The sequence below is a fragment of the Dendrobates tinctorius genome, unplaced genomic scaffold (genome assembly GCF_039654945.1).
Source record: "Dendrobates tinctorius isolate UK_male_01 unplaced genomic scaffold, ASM3965494v1 ptg000116l, whole genome shotgun sequence".
Lineage (NCBI taxonomy): Eukaryota > Metazoa > Chordata > Amphibia > Anura > Dendrobatidae > Dendrobates > Dendrobates tinctorius.
The window spans coordinates 4029539-4047162 of NW_027361784.1; the positions used below are offsets into that span (position 1 = coordinate 4029539).

Genomic DNA, 17624 nt, shown 5'->3' on the forward strand with positions numbered 1-17624 from the left:
AGAGTATGGGTCCCACACTCACACCATTATCTCAATCCCACCGCACTGCCACATGTGATGGATGGCACTGGAGAGATCAAATATTTAAAAGTTTGATAACACGTTAAACTCATGGACGACCCTTTTGAGATCCTAGATTTGCATCCTTGTTGTCTAAATGATAATTGCTCATCAAGGTTCTGTAGACTCCAAAAAGAATGGTTTAATGAGAGCAGTTTTGAACTAACCATGTACCACGATGTGTCTAGCTGACAGCCAGGTGACATGCATACACTATACCAGTGCCCAACAAAATGGACGCGATCCTCATCAATTCTGCATCCTCCACTGATGTTTGTGGCACTGGTGGAAAACCGTTGTCTACAAAGTTTATATCCATTGTCAGGGCAAAAAAAACAACCAAAGATGACAGGGCACAGCTTCTGCTGGTCCACAGTGGGCCCCAGTGCAGGAGTGGGCCTCTACTCTTCTACATGAGCAGTGTTTGTCACAGTACACTTACACAGGTAATCCACTACTTTTTTTTTATTAATGGCTTATTGTTTTCATAGTCCATCAATATCTGATCGGTGGGGTTTTCCCACCCGGCATTGGTGTCGATTAGATGACTGGAAGTTCTTGGAGGCTGGTGGAACACAGCAGATCTATCAAAACGATATTGGTTGTGGCCGGATATAACATATTTATCCAGATCCATTCATATGAGTTGGGGATCCGCAATACCCGGCGGCAGCCACTATAAAATGACAAGGTTGCTCTATGCCGACAGCATCCTAGAATTTCTGTCCAGCACCGGTAACATCTGGTCATTGAGGTTGCCGGGTGTCGTACCCCCCACGATCATCTATTGATAGCCATCGGTAGAAAAAAGTAGTGGCCCATTAATGAAACATGTCCAGACAAGGGCAGTGTCTCATCATTCATTTAACCACCCAGTATTTAGAAGTGTAGGCAAACGTGCGAATGAGGGTCAGGTAATGGTAATGAACAATGTGCCCCCCGAATCAGTCACTGTCGAGTCCTTGGTACCTCAGTCCCACCCTGTCATTATAGCAATTGGTGGTGGCCTAAGGACCCCTACAGATGATAATTCTGAGCTATCACCAAGCGTTCTGGTTCTGCCCTTTTAGACTCCCACCACTTTCTCTATTCTCCGCACCTACTGTACGTTCCGTTGCCCCTCGCCCCACCGTAACAGGCTTTGTACTACGTGGCGTTACATGGTTTTTGTAAATAGGATGTAGAACGCTACATTGACTTTAACAATTTGCATTTCATAGAAGTACATGGACTAGATTCCTCTAAGGAATACATTTAGACGTGTTGAAAAAACCTCTGCCGTTTGTCCTCTGTTTAGGAGAACTAGACGAGAGAGACGAGTGCCTAATTCACATTGCAATGAACCTTCCCCTTCGCCTGAAAGGTATTTGCGCCTGCTCCACAGACAAAGCTATAAGCTCGCTGTATGTATGGCATTGAAGATTAATATGATTAGAGACGCTTGTGTTAAATGTGATAATCTGTAACAAACATGGGGTGCAGTGTATTACTTTACTAGGATCACACCACAAGCTGGACTCGCGCTTCCAATAACTGTGGGCTGAAGGTCTCGCGCTGTTCCCCCCGACACCCGTTCACCAAAGTAGCCATGTGTTTTCAATATTGAGAGGAGAGTAAGGCTATGTTCACACGTTGCGTTTTTGCGGCGGTTTTTTTTTTAAATGCAAATTAAAAGCTGCTTTTTAAAGTACCAAGAAAGAGGTTTCAGAAATCTCACGCACACGATTGCTTTTTTAGAATTAGAAAGCTGCGTTTTTGAACACTGTGCATGTCACTTCTTTCAGCATTTTTGCAGCAATTATTAAATTAGTGATATGTGTTAAAGTGAACGATGCCCGACCAATTCATCTCTCCCTGCTTTTTGTACGCTTGCAATTGTGCCTTTTTTCATAAACTCATTTCACCTTCGTTCACGGCTGCGCGTCATACATGTCATACATGAATCTAACTTTTTTTTTTTGTTCGGAATCGTCACTATTTTTTCAGACACAAAAAACCTTTTTAGTTTCAGACATAAAAAAAAACCTTAAATAATTTGCCCAAATTTTTTCCCCCAATATTGTTCTATGGTTTTACATAGCTTTTGCATTGGTGGCCTGACACCTTGTATTGATCACACTTGTAAGGTGGACGCAAAGCTGAACTTTGGGGTCCTGAAATGTGCAGCAAGAAAAGCAGCAAAACCTGGATTTTGTCTGCAGCTGGTTTACTGCCAAGAGATCAGGAAAAAAGCAATATGTGAACATAGCCTAAGCCTCTGCCAGGCACATCCGTCCCTCCTGAAAATAAAGGGTCAGGCATGGGGATGTGCAACATGACCAATTCTTCGTTCCTTCCTCTGATAATATGTCAGCAAATCACAATACACACAGACAGTCATAAAGACATGAGATATATATATATATTTCTGCTAGGTTATCTAAGCGCAGCATGATGTAGGGGCAGAGATCCTGATTCCAGCGATGTATCACTTACTGGGCTATGTGCAGCTATTTCAATAAAATCAGTGTTTTATCAGTAGGTGATTATCACTACAGGACTAGGTGTCTTGTGCCTCCTAGTCAACTGCTCTGTGCACAGAACGCTTATGCTCAGCGTGGCTTATTAATAGCTCAGCAGTCGGAGCTCTGCTAGATCTGCAGCAGAGAAAACAGCGATTGTATAAAAATGACAACATGCATCCCAGCAAGTGACACATCACTGGAATTAGGGTCTCTGCCCCTACGTCATGCTGCTCTCAGATAACCTAGCACAAATCTGCTGCTAAAACGACGGAGCAGAAGCGTTCAGGTGAGTTCTGCTCTTCTCCAAAGCTGCAAACAAATCCGTATATTTTGTTTTGAGCCTGGTTCCATTTTTGGAGGAGAGCAGGACTCAGTTGATGGTTTCCACTTCTTTATATTAGCAAATAGTGGGAGCATCAGCGTCAGGTCACTATGACTTTTCAAAAGTAATTTTAAATGAAAATAAATTTCAAACTTCCTATATTCTGTTTTACTCATTGTTTAGTACTAATATTTGTATTGTAGGCTACATCTAATAACACGACTGCGCAGATTCTTACTCCAGTCAACAGGAAATCTTCATCTTTAAATGCCATGTTGTTTTCTTGGTCCAAGCATTCTTTGCTGATCATTTTTAATACAGTTCTAGAGCTCAGTTTTTTTTCAGCGAGATAATTCCAAATCCGCTGCATAGACAAAGATATTTCTGACTGCATGCAGCCACCAGTAGGGGGAGCTAGTTCACAAAAATTCTCTCTTCTGCCTTATTTTGCATCGACAGTTCATTGGGCTTCTTGCTGTGTTTGGCTTTCAGCAGTGCTTTTTCCTATTAAATGGCAGATTGGGCTGAAGAGAGAAGTAACAGACAACCCCTTTAAGGTATTAGGGAGTTTGAAGTTTAGTTGTGTTTACTATTTATTGATTTTACTTGCTTGTATAGCGCTATTAATTCCACAGCGCTTTACAGATATTATTGGTACTGTCCCCGATGGGGCTCACAGTCTAGATTCCCTATCAGTATGTCTTTGGAATGTGGGAGGAAACCGGAGAACCCGGAGGAAACCCACATAAACACAGGGAGAACATACAGACTTCTTACAGACGATGGCCTTGGTGGGATTTGCAAAGTAACTGTGCTAACCACTGAGCTGCCCTACAATTCCATTTTATATGAGCCTTTAAAGTGATTGCCCTTTTCAATCCCTATGTTTGCCCCTACTCACCTGTGGTGACGGCACTGGGGCTCCCTTGACAGTGTTGCTTCACACGATCCCTGCAGCCAATCAGGAAGTGAGAACTGCTGCTTGTCTTCACTCGTCACCGTTGATTGGCCGCAGGGATTGCATGACGTAACAATGTCATGCGAGCCCCGGGAGCGACAGTGCCGATACTGCTGGAACAGCTCCGGCACCAAAGGTGAGTATAGGTGTTACTATTTTCCTGGGGGCAAACAAACTGATTGAGAAGGGGTCGCCCGAGTAGTGGAAAACCCCTTTTTTATTGTGGAATAACGAACATTCCAAAACCCACACTATACAGTATGTACAGAATATGATGATGGGGCTGATATTTCGCTTATCATTGGTGTCATGACTAACTTAGAGGATTTCCTTGTACTTTGTTTAGCAATAGAGGGGTGATGGAGGGAGTCCCCTATTTGGCGCTTAGTATAGGAAGCATGTGTAATGTTTCGAAAACATTGCATGTAAATTATAGAATTTTTCCCATCTTCAGATATTGGATAGTGCTTGTAAATCCAAGGAATTTTACAATTTACTGATTATTACGTTTTCAGCCATTCCTGAGATATAACGCTTTGTTTCTCTTTTTTTTCATAGGTTGTTGCCTAGGACACCGACCACCGCCACTGCTGTTTAGCTTGTAAGCCCTGTGCTGAAGCTGGGCGAAAGATTAGGAGGTAACAGCGCACTATAGTCGTGACCAGCTTCAAGACAGCGCTTACAAGCTCAATAGATAAAAACTAGTAAGCACTGCCCATGTTTTGCAGTAAAGCAGTAACAGCGGTGGTCGGTCTCCTGGGCAATTACTTGTAAATAGAAAAAGTGATGATATCTTAAGTATCGCTGAAAATTTTAATAAGCAGTAAATTGTAAAACTACTTGATTTTTGCAAGCACTATCTGACAACACTCATCAGTTAGGAAGATGGAAATAACTCTTTAACTCTCTTCTGAAAGGAAGAACACCGGCATTGATTCATCAAGAAAGGTGATTTTAGTATCGGCCTTGATGAATGGGTGTGTTGGCGTGAGAAGCTTCTGATTCATAATCGGGAGGGTCTGACAAGTGGTGTGTGTCTCCATGAATTTAGCCACAAATCTTACTCCAGCCATAGACTGGAGTAAGATCTCTGGCATAAGGAATGCTCTTCATGAATTAGACAAGCTGTGGTATCCTGCCCAATCCCACCTCAGCTCCCATTTTGTCGGGAGCTGGGATAAACTGGTTTGAAAACACAAAAAACTAAAGGGGTTGTCCGGGCTTTTCACATAATCTCAGTACATATCTGGGCTGCAGAATTATGACAATAAGTAATTTACTTTCTGTCACTAGTTTGCACGGTTTTCTAGATATTCTGAACAGAAGGTCCAAGGAGGGGGGTGTTATGGCATTGAAATGAGAACTAGTCGTACCTCCTACTCTAGTCCAAACATGCCCTCTATAGCAACAACCCCACCCTCCATAGCTACAGGTCCTCCCCGTCCACATGAAGCAGCCCTCATCACACAGTAATGAATTCTTCCCCTCCAGCAGCCTCAGTGCAGAGAGCAGACCACCCACCTGCTCCTCCCCCAGACACACGCTGAACAGTTATCTATGGAAAGTGAAACTAGTGAGGAGGGAAAATCGTCCTGTATTCTGGGCCACTCCATGATTGCAATACATAACTCATTAGCAATAATTCCTTCCCTCACTGTCCCAGGCTGCTGGCAGCAGTGAGAACAGACTGTGTGATGGCCAGTGATGGGGGTCTGCAGCTTCTAATCTACACAGGGGATGGCAGTCACTGATGTAATCTGTTGTGTGACAAAGCCTCTGCTGTGTGAATGAGACAGCTCTGTGTCACTGATGTCTTCACACAGCAGCAGATTTGGTGCAGTGTATGTGTGAGCACTGTGTCTCTAATGACACAAATACTGATGGGAGCAGCCTGTCCAATCAGCAGCTGTAACAGTGTGAAGTGTTGGGGGGTGTATGTATGTATTGTGCTGCTTTCACAAATACAGGATCACTGTGGTGTTCTTTCCAATGCTGGAATGATGATAACGATGAGTGCTGCTGCAGTTTACTGCCAGCCAATGAGTGGGCAGTGGGTGGTGCTGGTCACTGGAGCTTGCTGGGAGTTTGGTGGAGCTTCGCACATACACTGCACCAAATCTGCTGCTGTGTGAAGACATCAGTGACACAGAGCTGTCTCATTCACACAGCAGAGGCTTTGTCACACAACAGATTACATCAGTGACTGCCATCCCCTGTGCAGATTAGAAGCTGCAGACCCCCATCACTGGCCATCACACAGTCTGTTCTCACTGCTGCCAGCAGCCTGGGACAGTGAGGGAAGGAATTACTGATAATGAGTTATGTATTGTAATCATGGAGTGGCCCAGAATACAGGACGATTTTCCCTCCTCGCTAGTTTCAGTTTCCATAGATAACTGTTCAGTGTGTGTCAGGGGGAGGAGCAGGTGGGTGGTTCTGCTCCCTGCACTGAGGCTGCTAGAGAGTAAGAATTTGTTACTGTGTGATGAGGGCCGCTTCATGTGGACAGGGAGGGCCTGTAGCTATGGAGGGTGGGGTTGTTGCTATAGAGGACATGTTTGGAGTAGAGTAGGAGGTTACGACTAGTTCTCATTTCAATGCCATAACACCTCCCCCCCCCCCCCTTGGACGTTCTGTTCAGAATATCTAAAAAACCGTGCAAACTAGTGACAGGAAGTAAATTACTTATTGTCATAATTCTGCAGCCCAGATATGTACTGAGATTATGTGAAAAGCCCGGACAACCCATTTAAAAAAATTTTTTAGCGACTTCGAGAGCTGCATCAAAACTTTTCAAAGCAATTTACAACAGAATTCTTGCAAAATTGCTTAGATGAATCGAGGGCCAATGTTTCTAGTGCTGCCCATTGTAAGTAGCTATCCTATAAGTCAGTCTTTGATCCTTTCATAAGGCTTGCAACATATCTCTGGGTATAAGGACAGCTTCGGAGGAGCGTAGGGACACTGAAGCTGGCAGTATCCAGCAATCTGGATGGCTTTAGAGGAGCGCTTACAAGCTGGATAGCAAAGAGCTTGTCAGTGCTGCACTTATTACCTAAAATCAGCCGCCGCTAACTGTAAACTAAGGACTTAAGATCCCTCCATTGGTGAGAGGATTTTTAATAAGAAGTACAATGTAAAGTTGATTGTTTTTACCTATTTATGATGATGAGATTTAATTAAAGTCAGCAATCGCTAGAAAAAGCAAGAAATGTGATTTTCATTTAGTGTTTTGCTGCTTTGAGAAAGTTTTTATAATTTCACGCCATTTTGTGTTCATATTTTGTTTGCCATTTTAACACTTTTTATTTTTCATTCTGGCTGCATGGTAAAGGTTATACAATGGTGCAAGTGCGTGGGCTGATCATGTAGTCAGTGGTTCAGCTGAGTCCCAAGGGTAAGTACAGAGTAGTGTGATAGAAAAGCAGTGGATAACTAAATATTTTTTTTTTCGACGGGGTTGGGGCTTTTAGTGGAAAACGGATGCAAATGGAAACATGGTGTCGCCTGGAATAGAAGAAGTTGGCACCTGTGTTGTAAAGACGGAAGAATCACCAAGTCTGGTTGGTTGCTTTTAGTTGAGCTCCATTAACCTTTGCATCTTCTTTCACATGGAGCCCCCTCGGTCTTCTTTCTTCATGTGTTACATTTGCTTTATGTAGTCTCTTTGATTGCTCTTACAAGTTATGTTAAAATTTGGGAAGATGGTCTGTCCAGAATAAAGAGCAGCCAGTAGGCTTTTCACCCCCAATATTATACAGCTGGACTACAGATTTCCTCTTGTGTGATAATTGCACATATTGTACCATTCTTCACGTGTCTCTTGATATTCAGTGGCTAATATTAGGTGCTGTAAAACCTTTCGCAGCCCTTTTATAAAGTGTTAAAACTTTTAGAATGAGCGAAAGCTGTAGGACAAACAAGCGCAATAGGGCAGTAGCCAGACAATGGCATCTATGGTGATGCAGAAGGGCTCACTTGGTGTTGTTGCTCAAAAGCTCTGCACTTCAGGGGCCTAAGACATCAGTCCAGCAGGTTGGGGGATCAAATGTCGAAATCAATTGTAGGAGAAGCTTGTCGGTAGGAAATAGAAAAATACAGAGAATCCAGAGTATTGTGAAATAATTGCAGTTTTATTCTCAACGCGTTTTGATGTATATGTAACATCTTCGGTAGGAGAACCAAAGAAAGTTTCTGTGGAATCTTCTGATGAAGTTCTAGATACTTCGTTTCACTCCATGGTTTCTCCTGATGAAGAAGTTCGAGATACTTTGTTTCATTCTTTAGTTCCTTCTGATGATGACATTGTAGCTACTTCATTTCGTTCTGTGGTCACTCCTAATGAAGAAGTTGTAGATACTCTGTTTCATTCTGTAGTTTCTGATGATGATGAATTTGTAGAATACTTCCTTTCATTTCGTGGTTTCTCCTCATAATGAAGTTGCAGATACTTCCTTTCATTCCACGGTTTCTCCTGTTGATGAAGTTATAGATACTTCCTTTCATTCCATGGCTTCTCCTGATGATGAAGTTGCAAATACTTCCTTTCATTCCATGGCTTCTCCTGAAGATGAAGTTGTAGATACTTCCTTTCATTCCATGGCTTCTCCTGATAATTAAGTTGCAGATACTTCCTTTCATTCCACGGTTTCTCCAGATGATGAAGTTGCAAATACTTCCTTTCATTCCACGGTTTCTCCTGATGATGAAGTTATAGATACTTCCTTTCATTCCATGGCTTCTCCTGATGATGAAGTTGTAGATACTTCCTTTCATTCCATGGCTTCTCCTGATGATGAAGTTGCAAATACTTCCTTTCATTCCATGGCTTCTCCTGATGATGAAGTTATAGATACTTCCTTTCATTCCATGGCTTCTCCTGATGATAAAGTTATAGATACTTCCTTTCATTCCATGGGTTCTCCAGATGATGAAGTTGTAGATACTTCCTTTCATTCCATGGCTTCTCCTGATAATGAAGTTGCAGATACTTCCTTTCATTCCACAGTTTCTCCTGATGATGAAGTTATAGATACTTCCTTTCATTCCATGGCTTCTCCTGATGATGAAGTTGTAGATACTTCCTTTCATTCCATGGCTTCTCCTGATGATGAAGTTGTAGATACTTCCTTTCATTCCACAGTTTCTCCTGATGATGAAGTTATAGATACTTCCTTTCATTCCATGGCTTCTCCTGATAATGAAGTTGTAGATACTTCCTTTCATTCCATGGCTTCTCCTGATGATGAAGTTGTAGATACTTCCTTTCATTCCATAGTTTCTCCTGATGATGAAGTTGTAGATACTTCCTTTCATTCCATGGCTTCTCCTGATGATAAAGTTATAGATACTTCCTTTCATTCCATGGCTTCTCCTGATGATGAAGTTGTAGATACTTCCTTTCATTCCATGGCTTCTCCTGATGATGAAGTTGCAAATACTTCCTTTCATTCCATGGCTTCTCCTGATGATGAAGTTATAGATACTTCCTTTCATTCCATGGCTTCTCCTGATGATAAAGTTATAGATACTTCCTTTCATTCCATGGCTTCTCCTGATGATGAAGTTGTAGATACTTCCTTTCATTCCATGGCTTCTCCTGATGATGAAGTTGTAGATACTTCCTTTCATTCCATGGCTTCTCCTGATGATGAAGTTGCAGATACTTCCTTTCATTCCATGGCTTCTCCTGATGATGAAGCTGTAGATACTTCCTTTCATTCTGTATTTCCTCCTGATGAAGAAGTTATAGTTACTTTTGTTTCATTCTGTGATTTATAAAATTAATCCACTGCTCTACAAAGTTTGATGTGGTACCCCTCAGTTGCTAAAATGGGCACTGTGCAGGAGCGGGCACCTCAAAACAATGATGGGATGGAAAAGTGATATTAACCTATTGAGTTGTGATCGCTCAGTCAGTGACCCGTAGATAGCGGCATATGGCAAAGATGCATCACATAGATACCGGTCTGTAAGGACTGTCAGCTCACAGAACAAAAAGAGAACCGGGAACATTGGGAACAAACCAACCAGGTTGTACAAGGTTAATCACATTAGATAGGTGCAAAATGCTAATGAAGAGGGAACATGGTTTAGTGAACCTGGCACTGATAGCATTCAGAAATTGGTGTTACCGAGGGTTCACTAGTGATTACACATTACATCCATTAAGTACTGCACAGTAAGTAATCTGTGCCATCTGTTGGATGTGCTGATGTAAAAAGCTACACGCACCAATGTCTGCAGACTTTAAACACAGGTTCGTTCTATCAGTATTTGCAGGATTACGAGTCCAAACCAATTTACTGTTAAGGTGCCAGTCCAAAGAGAGTCCACCGCTGCTGGTTTACACCTTACTGGTGGTGCCAGGCATAAGTACGCTTGTCCTTGCTGGAAGTGCCAGGTCCGTGTGCGTCGATCCCTGTTGGAGATGTCAGGTGCGGGGGTGCGCGTTGTTGAACTCAGGTGGTCATGTCGGGTGACTCGTCTGAAGACAACGCGCTGGAGCTCACGGCGTGTGACGTCACACTCCTCAGTGAGATACGGGTGCCTGAGGGTACCGTGCCAATCCCTTAGGCATTTCGGAAATCAACCTATTTCCTTCGTCAGAGGGCATTAAAGGGGTGTTGCTCCATACGCTTATACACATGAATGAAAAAAATGAAAATCAAAAAATGCTGATAGTGCCATACATGTGTCACACATACGTGCCACTTTTATATAAAATAAATAACTTTATTCACAAATTTATATTTCAGGAACACTTAAAATATGTAAAAACTGTTTGTTTGTTTTTTGCCCAAAGGGCCCTGTTTATTTTGACTTCACCATGGTTTATGCCCCATATATAATAAACCAGTGAAAATCTTAAAGAGACAGTGTTCCCATGTCTACCTCCATGTACAGCTGAGTGAGCCGATCTACCACAGACCGTATTAGTAACAAACTTCTCTCTGGGGAGGGATAATACACCTTGAATTGTTCCATTTAGGATTTCTTGTTGATACCCACTATTCAAAAAGTGATCCTTTAAAAATGCCGCCTCTTCCAAAAAATATTTGGTATATGTACAATTGCATCACAATCTAGTAAACTTTGGTATATTAGTCAGCCAGATTGGTAGGTGAATGGCAATATAACTGTTAGAATCTACCGGCTTATGGTAACAATTAGTAGATTCTGGGATCACTCCTGATGAAGACGCTATAGATACTTCGAAACGCGTTGAGAATAAAACCGCAATTACCATGAACTCTCTGGATGTTTTCTATTTCCTACCAACCAGCAGTGCAGCACACCCACATCTCCTACAACTGAAAACTCTTAATGACTCTGATTTCCGTCCTCCTGAATTTTTCGATTTTATTGGTAACCCGTAGGGCTGCTAAAGGAATTGTCTAAGATTAGGGAGAGAAAATGGGGTTCGATTATTTTGATTTTTACTCTTGTCCTTCGGGCTGTTTTGGTGTTGTAGTCAAATAGGCAATCTCTGCATGTGTTGAACAGCCACAAGTCATGCAGCCGCGGGGACTCAAACATATTTTTCGAGCACTCCGAAGACACTCGGTTAGCACCCAAGTATGGCGGATAACACCTTATCCTAGCACGTTCACTCATCACTATTTATTATTGAATTCAGATTCTAGTAAAAGAGGTTTTCTTGGCTCTATTCTTACTTCTGTATCATACTGTGCTTTTGTTTTCCATTAAATTGACAGGCACCTACAAGTGGATTTTTTGAGTACGATCAGTCACGTAGTAGATCTGGCAATGCGTAATGATTTTCATTTGTGAACAGAGCCTAATGCTTAGCCTGTCTATGGGCCTGTGTGACTCCACAATAAGATTATTGTAGGCTTCATACACACTGTGACTATTGGTGGGGCGCAGCTATGTACATTTTGGTCAGTCATCTATCTTGCCAGAAGAAGGCACTTCGCCGAAACGCGTGTTGGGGTGGGTGGCACCACGGTCCTTCAGGTAATTCCTCAGGCATATCTGTACCCTGGCTTTAGGCTAAGTGCACACGTACCGGAACTCTCGCGGAAATTACCGCGAGAATTCCGAAATTCCATTCCGCGTGAAAATCTAATTTTAAATTCCCGCGATTTTCCCGCGGAAAAACTAGCATTTTGCAAGCGTCATTAGCTTGCAGAATGCTAGCGTTTTCCAAGCGATCTGTAGCATCGCTTGGAGAACTGATTGACAGGTTGGTCACACTCGTCAAACATAGTGTTTGACAAGTGTGACCAACTTTTTACTACTGAGGCCACCTATGCAGCATCAGTAGTAAAAGATAAAATGTAAAAAAAAATAAAATGGTGTTATTCTCACCTTCCGGCGTCCTGCGCAGCCGTTCCCAGTAATCCTTTGCGAAAATGCCCGCGATGACGTACGTTCTCGCGGGATGGCGATGTCTCGCGGTAAGTCGCGATGACGTCGCGCGAATGACCGCGAGACTTCGCGATCCCGCGAGAACGGACGCCATCGCGGGCATTTTTGCAAAGGATTACTGGGACCGGGAGCATGGAGAGAGGCGGGAAGGCTGCGTGGGACGTCGGAAGGTGAGAATAACAATATTTTTTATTTTAAATTCTATTTTTTACAGGGATATGGTACCCAAAGCCCGGAGGACAGTCTCCTCTCCTCCGGACCGTGGGTACCATCTGCAAATGTTCTGCTTACTTTCCGCATGGTGGGCACAGCCACATGCGGGATGTAAGCGGAACAATGCATTCCTATCGGTGCGGGATCGCCACGATTCCGCAAATTAATGAGCATGCTGCGGCTTTTACCACAAAGCGATTCCGCCGCGGTAAAAACCGCAGCATTAGTACAGCATTGCGGAATCCCATAGGAATGCATGGGATGCTTATTTTTTGCGTTTTCTTGGCAAAATCGCGCGGTTAAAACCGCCGCGGAAACGCGAAAAAAACGCCACGTGTGAACTCAGCCTTACAGTCATTGCTCTCTCCCTTTTTTTACTGTGACTACTTACCATTATGTACTTTTCTTGTGGTGCTAGTGTATTGGTACTCTTGGATATACACTGCTCAAAAAAATAAAGGGAACACTTGAACAACAGAATATACAGAACAGAATGGTCTGCACAGACCATCATCATGTAGTCGGTTTCTAACCATTTGTGCAGACACATGCACATTTATGGCCTGCTGAAGGTCATTTTGCAGGTCTCTGGCAGTGCTCCTCCTGCTCCTCCTTGCACAAAGGCGGAGGTAGCGGTCCTGCTGCTGGGTTATTACCCTCCTACAGCCCCCTCCACGTCTCCTGGTGTACTGGCCTGTCTCCTGGTAGCGCCTCCAGCCTCTGGACACTACGCTAACAGACACAGAAAACCTTCTTGCCACAGCTCGCATTGATGTGCCATCCTGGATGAGCTGCAGTACCTAAGCCACATGTGTGGGTGGTAGAGTCTGTCTCATGCTACCACGAGTGTGAAAGCACAACCAACATTCAAAAGTGACCAAAACATCAGCCAGAAAGCATTGGTACTGAGATGTGGTCTGTGGTCCCCACCTGCAGAACCACTCCTTTATTGAGGGTGTCTTGATAATTGCCAATAATTTCCATCTGTTGTCTATTCTATTTGCACAACAGCATGTGAAATTGATTGTCAATTAGTGTTGCTTCCTAAGTGGACAGTTTGGTTTCACAGAAGTTTGATTTACTTGGAGTTATATTCTCTTGTTTAAGTGTTCCCTTTATTTTTTTGAGCAGTGTACTTTACATCTATGTTATTTATATACAGTAGGCACAATTTGTTGTACAATGCACCTCTGAGCTGTCTTGCATGTTTACAGTTGCTTACTTGGCCTTTGGTTCTTTTGCCTGTTTACAACCGTGGGTCCATCATTGTTTTGGCCTCCCATAGTTATTTCCCTGTGATTTTCCTCATGTTTTTACATCTTGAGTTTTATTGTTATTTCAATAAAGCTTTGTACTTTTAGTACATTAGTTCTTTTTGGTGCATTTTTTTTTCTTTATATGATTTTCATCTTTCTACAATTGGGCTTTGAACCTCTGAGTGTTTGTCTCGTGCACATATGATTTCTTTATGCCTTTCTGAATTGTGTTTTTATTGTGACTGCAGTATTATATCATTTCAAGGCAGAAAATTTTCAAAATATTGATGAATGATGAATCATGGCCATTTTGTCAACAGAACCAATGTTCATGAGAACTGTTTACCCAGTGAAATCAATGAATTGTCTTGTTCTTCTAAAGACCCTCATACACATTAGATACCTGTCAGTCATGTGATCGTTTAGCCAACACCTATCACCCCCCCCCCCCCCGACTTGGCCGAGTGCCATGAGAGAGACATTGCTTGGTGGCGACTTATCTCATGGAGAACAAAGAGGCAGACTGATAAAATTCAGGATCCTTTTCTCCCTCTACCTCATTTGTCGGAGAATAGTCAGAGGCTGAAATTCATTTAAGATTGTTGCCCGATCCCGATATTGGAGAGTTCGTCCAACTTTAGTAAGTGTGTGGGACTTGTCAGACTGAAGAACATTGGGCCTACCAGAGGATTTGATTCTGAGGGCCCACCTTTCTCCCCCACTCAAGGTTTGCACTATAAACTCTCCTGATGAAGAAACCAGGGCCCACCGGAGGATTCTCCGGTTCTCTGGTGGGCCAGTCCAGATCTGTGTGGGAGTGTTTAGTAACAAGGGTTTACTTGAAGATTTTTCATCCACCTCAAAAGTAGGTTTCCAGACTGAAAAAAAACTTGATGAGAGGTCTGGATGTTGGACACTTCCCTAACCCCATGAGAAAACTAAAACTATAGACCAGTCCAATGTATGGGCACCATTGGAGGAAGGAATATGTTTAACTGTTTCTAGTTTCACATTCTTTAGAAACGTCTTGACAAGTTGTACATATGGAATATTTACAATGACTAGCGGACATGTACATAACATAGAAGCAGATGCTACTATGGAGCCCACCAAGAAGCTAATGTTGGCCGTCAACAATGGACACTACACTTCCTCACGACCTCTATAATGTTAGCAAAGGAAGGGGACCAACTAGTTAAAGCCCCGCTTTGCCCATAGATGGGATAGGGGACAAGCTCTCAGTCTTGTCCCAGATAGGAAAGGACAAAGGGGAACATTTTCCATATGGCCTTGCTGGTAACGGCTGATCGGGAGTGCCAAGGGGTCTTTATTGTTACTTAAATTGAGGAATGTACTTGACTAGAAAAACATTATAAGAACAGATTTATAGCGACTTTTATTTGGATTTTAAAAAATTTCATTCACACAATATGAAGAACCTGCCAGTTTTTCTAGAACCGGTTCACGTACCCCGCTGGTGCCCAGGCCAGATTTTTTAGTACAGCCATGTGTTAGTGACTTGGTGGGGAAACTACCCAGAACTCATTACCTGCAGTTTTTGGTGTTATTTACCTTGAGTGTTAAATTATAGATGTAATGGCGCCGGGAGGAGCTGGGCGGGGGCAGTGATGGACTAGACTTACCTCTGGCTATGCTCCCCGGCCAGGTCATTGATGAGTATTTTTTCTGAAACGCACCAGCGTCTGTGCAGCCAGGCTTTGATTCATACTGCCCGCAGCTTGGGCAGCATGAATAAGGTGACCGGTTCACTTTAAAATTCGAACCACAGGAAAATCCCCTACGATTACCTTGAGAAAATAAGTCTGGAAAGGCAAAGCAAAGTGAGTGCAGTCATTTCTTTGTTTCCTTAATTGTTGTCAGGACACATTTTCGAGGAAGGGAGAAAAAAATTCTTGCAGTTTTAAAGCAGAATTTCTGTTGGCTTAATGCGGCGCATATTTCTGTCCATGTGATAAAGCTAGCATTGTCATGGTGGCCCTGTTTAGAGCAAGGAGACCTAACCGTTACCCATACCATCCCCGGCTGATGGATTCCACCATCGGGCACATTGCATTGTTGCACATGTGAGCCTGTATTGCATGTACCCTGTGCCAGTGATTGGCGCCTTGTGTCTGTGGAGTACGTCCTGTAGAAAAGGTAAGTCAGGGGTGTTCACCGTCAGAAGCCTACTCTAGGTAATCTTCCATAATTAAGCCTCATTCAGATTACACGAAAAACGTACTGATTATTTTGATCAGACCTTGTGATTTACAGTGTGGTCTGAGCCGCAACAGTTTTTTCTCAAATGTGAAGAGAAAAAAAAAAAAGTTTCTCCACCTTCTCCTATGTGAGAGTCAGTGAAAATCGGACCTCTCGTATGCCGTCTAAGTGCAGTCCGATTTTTTTCACGGACCCATAGACTTGCATTGTAGATCAGAACATGTCTCCGCAATTTCACGCAAACCAATCAGAAATCACGGACATGTGCACAGATCCATAGATCATCACAGGTACAAGTGCTGTCCGTGAAAGACGCGAAAAACGGACATCTGAATGAGCTCTTAAAAATGTGGTTATTTTCATCGTTGCTGATTTTGCTGTGAATGGTTAGATATGATATTCTGTGTCTACTGTTACATTGCCTTGAACATACAGCAGGTCCCGGACGCTGTGCCCACAATGCAAAAATGGCATATTAGCACCGAGCACTCCAAATACATGCATGTCCTAGAAATGTATATTCCCTGGTCAAAAGGGTGTGTCACCACACAGTCATCAGTGATTGGCCAGTGTCAGAGTATGACCAGACATACCTCCGGCTGGCAACACCCAATTGTCAATTTAATTCATACATTTCTAGGAGAAATAATGGAGGAACAGAACATTAAAGGAGAATATGTTCCAGAATTATTTTTCTTTTAGCAAGATTATAAGTATTTACTAAAAATGATGTCTCAGGATTGGTGACACGTCCTCTTTAAAGGGAACGTGTATGCCCATATTATTGCCAAGGAAATCGACAAGGGTGAAGATGATTTTCCCATATGTGATGCTATAGGTACCTGTCAGAAGATCACAAGGGTGATGTTTGATCTTCTATCTTGATTGATCACAAAATGAAAGAGATCACATAATATTAAACGTTATTCTTACTGGAGCCCCCTACTAGAACTAAATTTACTTTCTGAACCTCTGTTCTATGAAGGACGTCAGACGATGCTGCATTACCAAGTGCAGAATTCCAGACCTTTAGATGACCAGAGGATGGCCGGTCTTCTAATTTCTTCTTGACAAATTTTAAAGCCTCCATACAATTTAGATAGTTGCCAGCCGGACCATTGTTATCGGCAGCATATGTACATGTACAGGATGATGTGCTGCCGAGAACAATGATTTTTAAAGGGAATCTGTCAGTAGGATCGATCCTCCCAAGCCATCTACATGGGCAAGTAGGTCATAGAAACTTGAATTAAATGATACCTTGATATCTGCGATCCAATGAATGGTTCCTAAGTAATCCACATTTTTCAAATATGTAAATGAGCTGAAAAAATCTTTAGGGAAGATCATACTATTGAACAGAGATCATTTCAGCTCATTTACATATTTAAAAAAAAAATGTGGATTTCTCAGTAACCATTCATTTGATTGAAGATAACAAATGGATCAATTGATTCAACTTTCTACGACTTGCATGCCCATGTAGATGGCTTAGGCCTCGTTCACAGGTCAGTATTTTCAACTTCAACAATGGACCAATTTTTTTATTTTACCAGAATTTGGTCCAAGTGTCATCAGTTTTTCTCATACATGGTAAAAGAAAAAAAGTTTCTCCATCTTCTCCTTCCCCACTATGATGTCATCCGAGTGTGGTACGATTTTTTCCCGGACTCATAGATTTATGTTGCTGATTTTGA

At 42.6% G+C, this 17624-nt stretch overlaps 1 protein-coding gene across 50 annotated transcripts in view; it reads left to right on the plus strand.

Moving 5' to 3' along the window:
* RIMS2 (regulating synaptic membrane exocytosis 2) overlaps window positions 1-17624 on the plus strand; it is a 657506-nt gene that overhangs the window by 485717 nt on the left and 154165 nt on the right. The gene's annotated exons all lie outside the window — the stretch shown is intronic.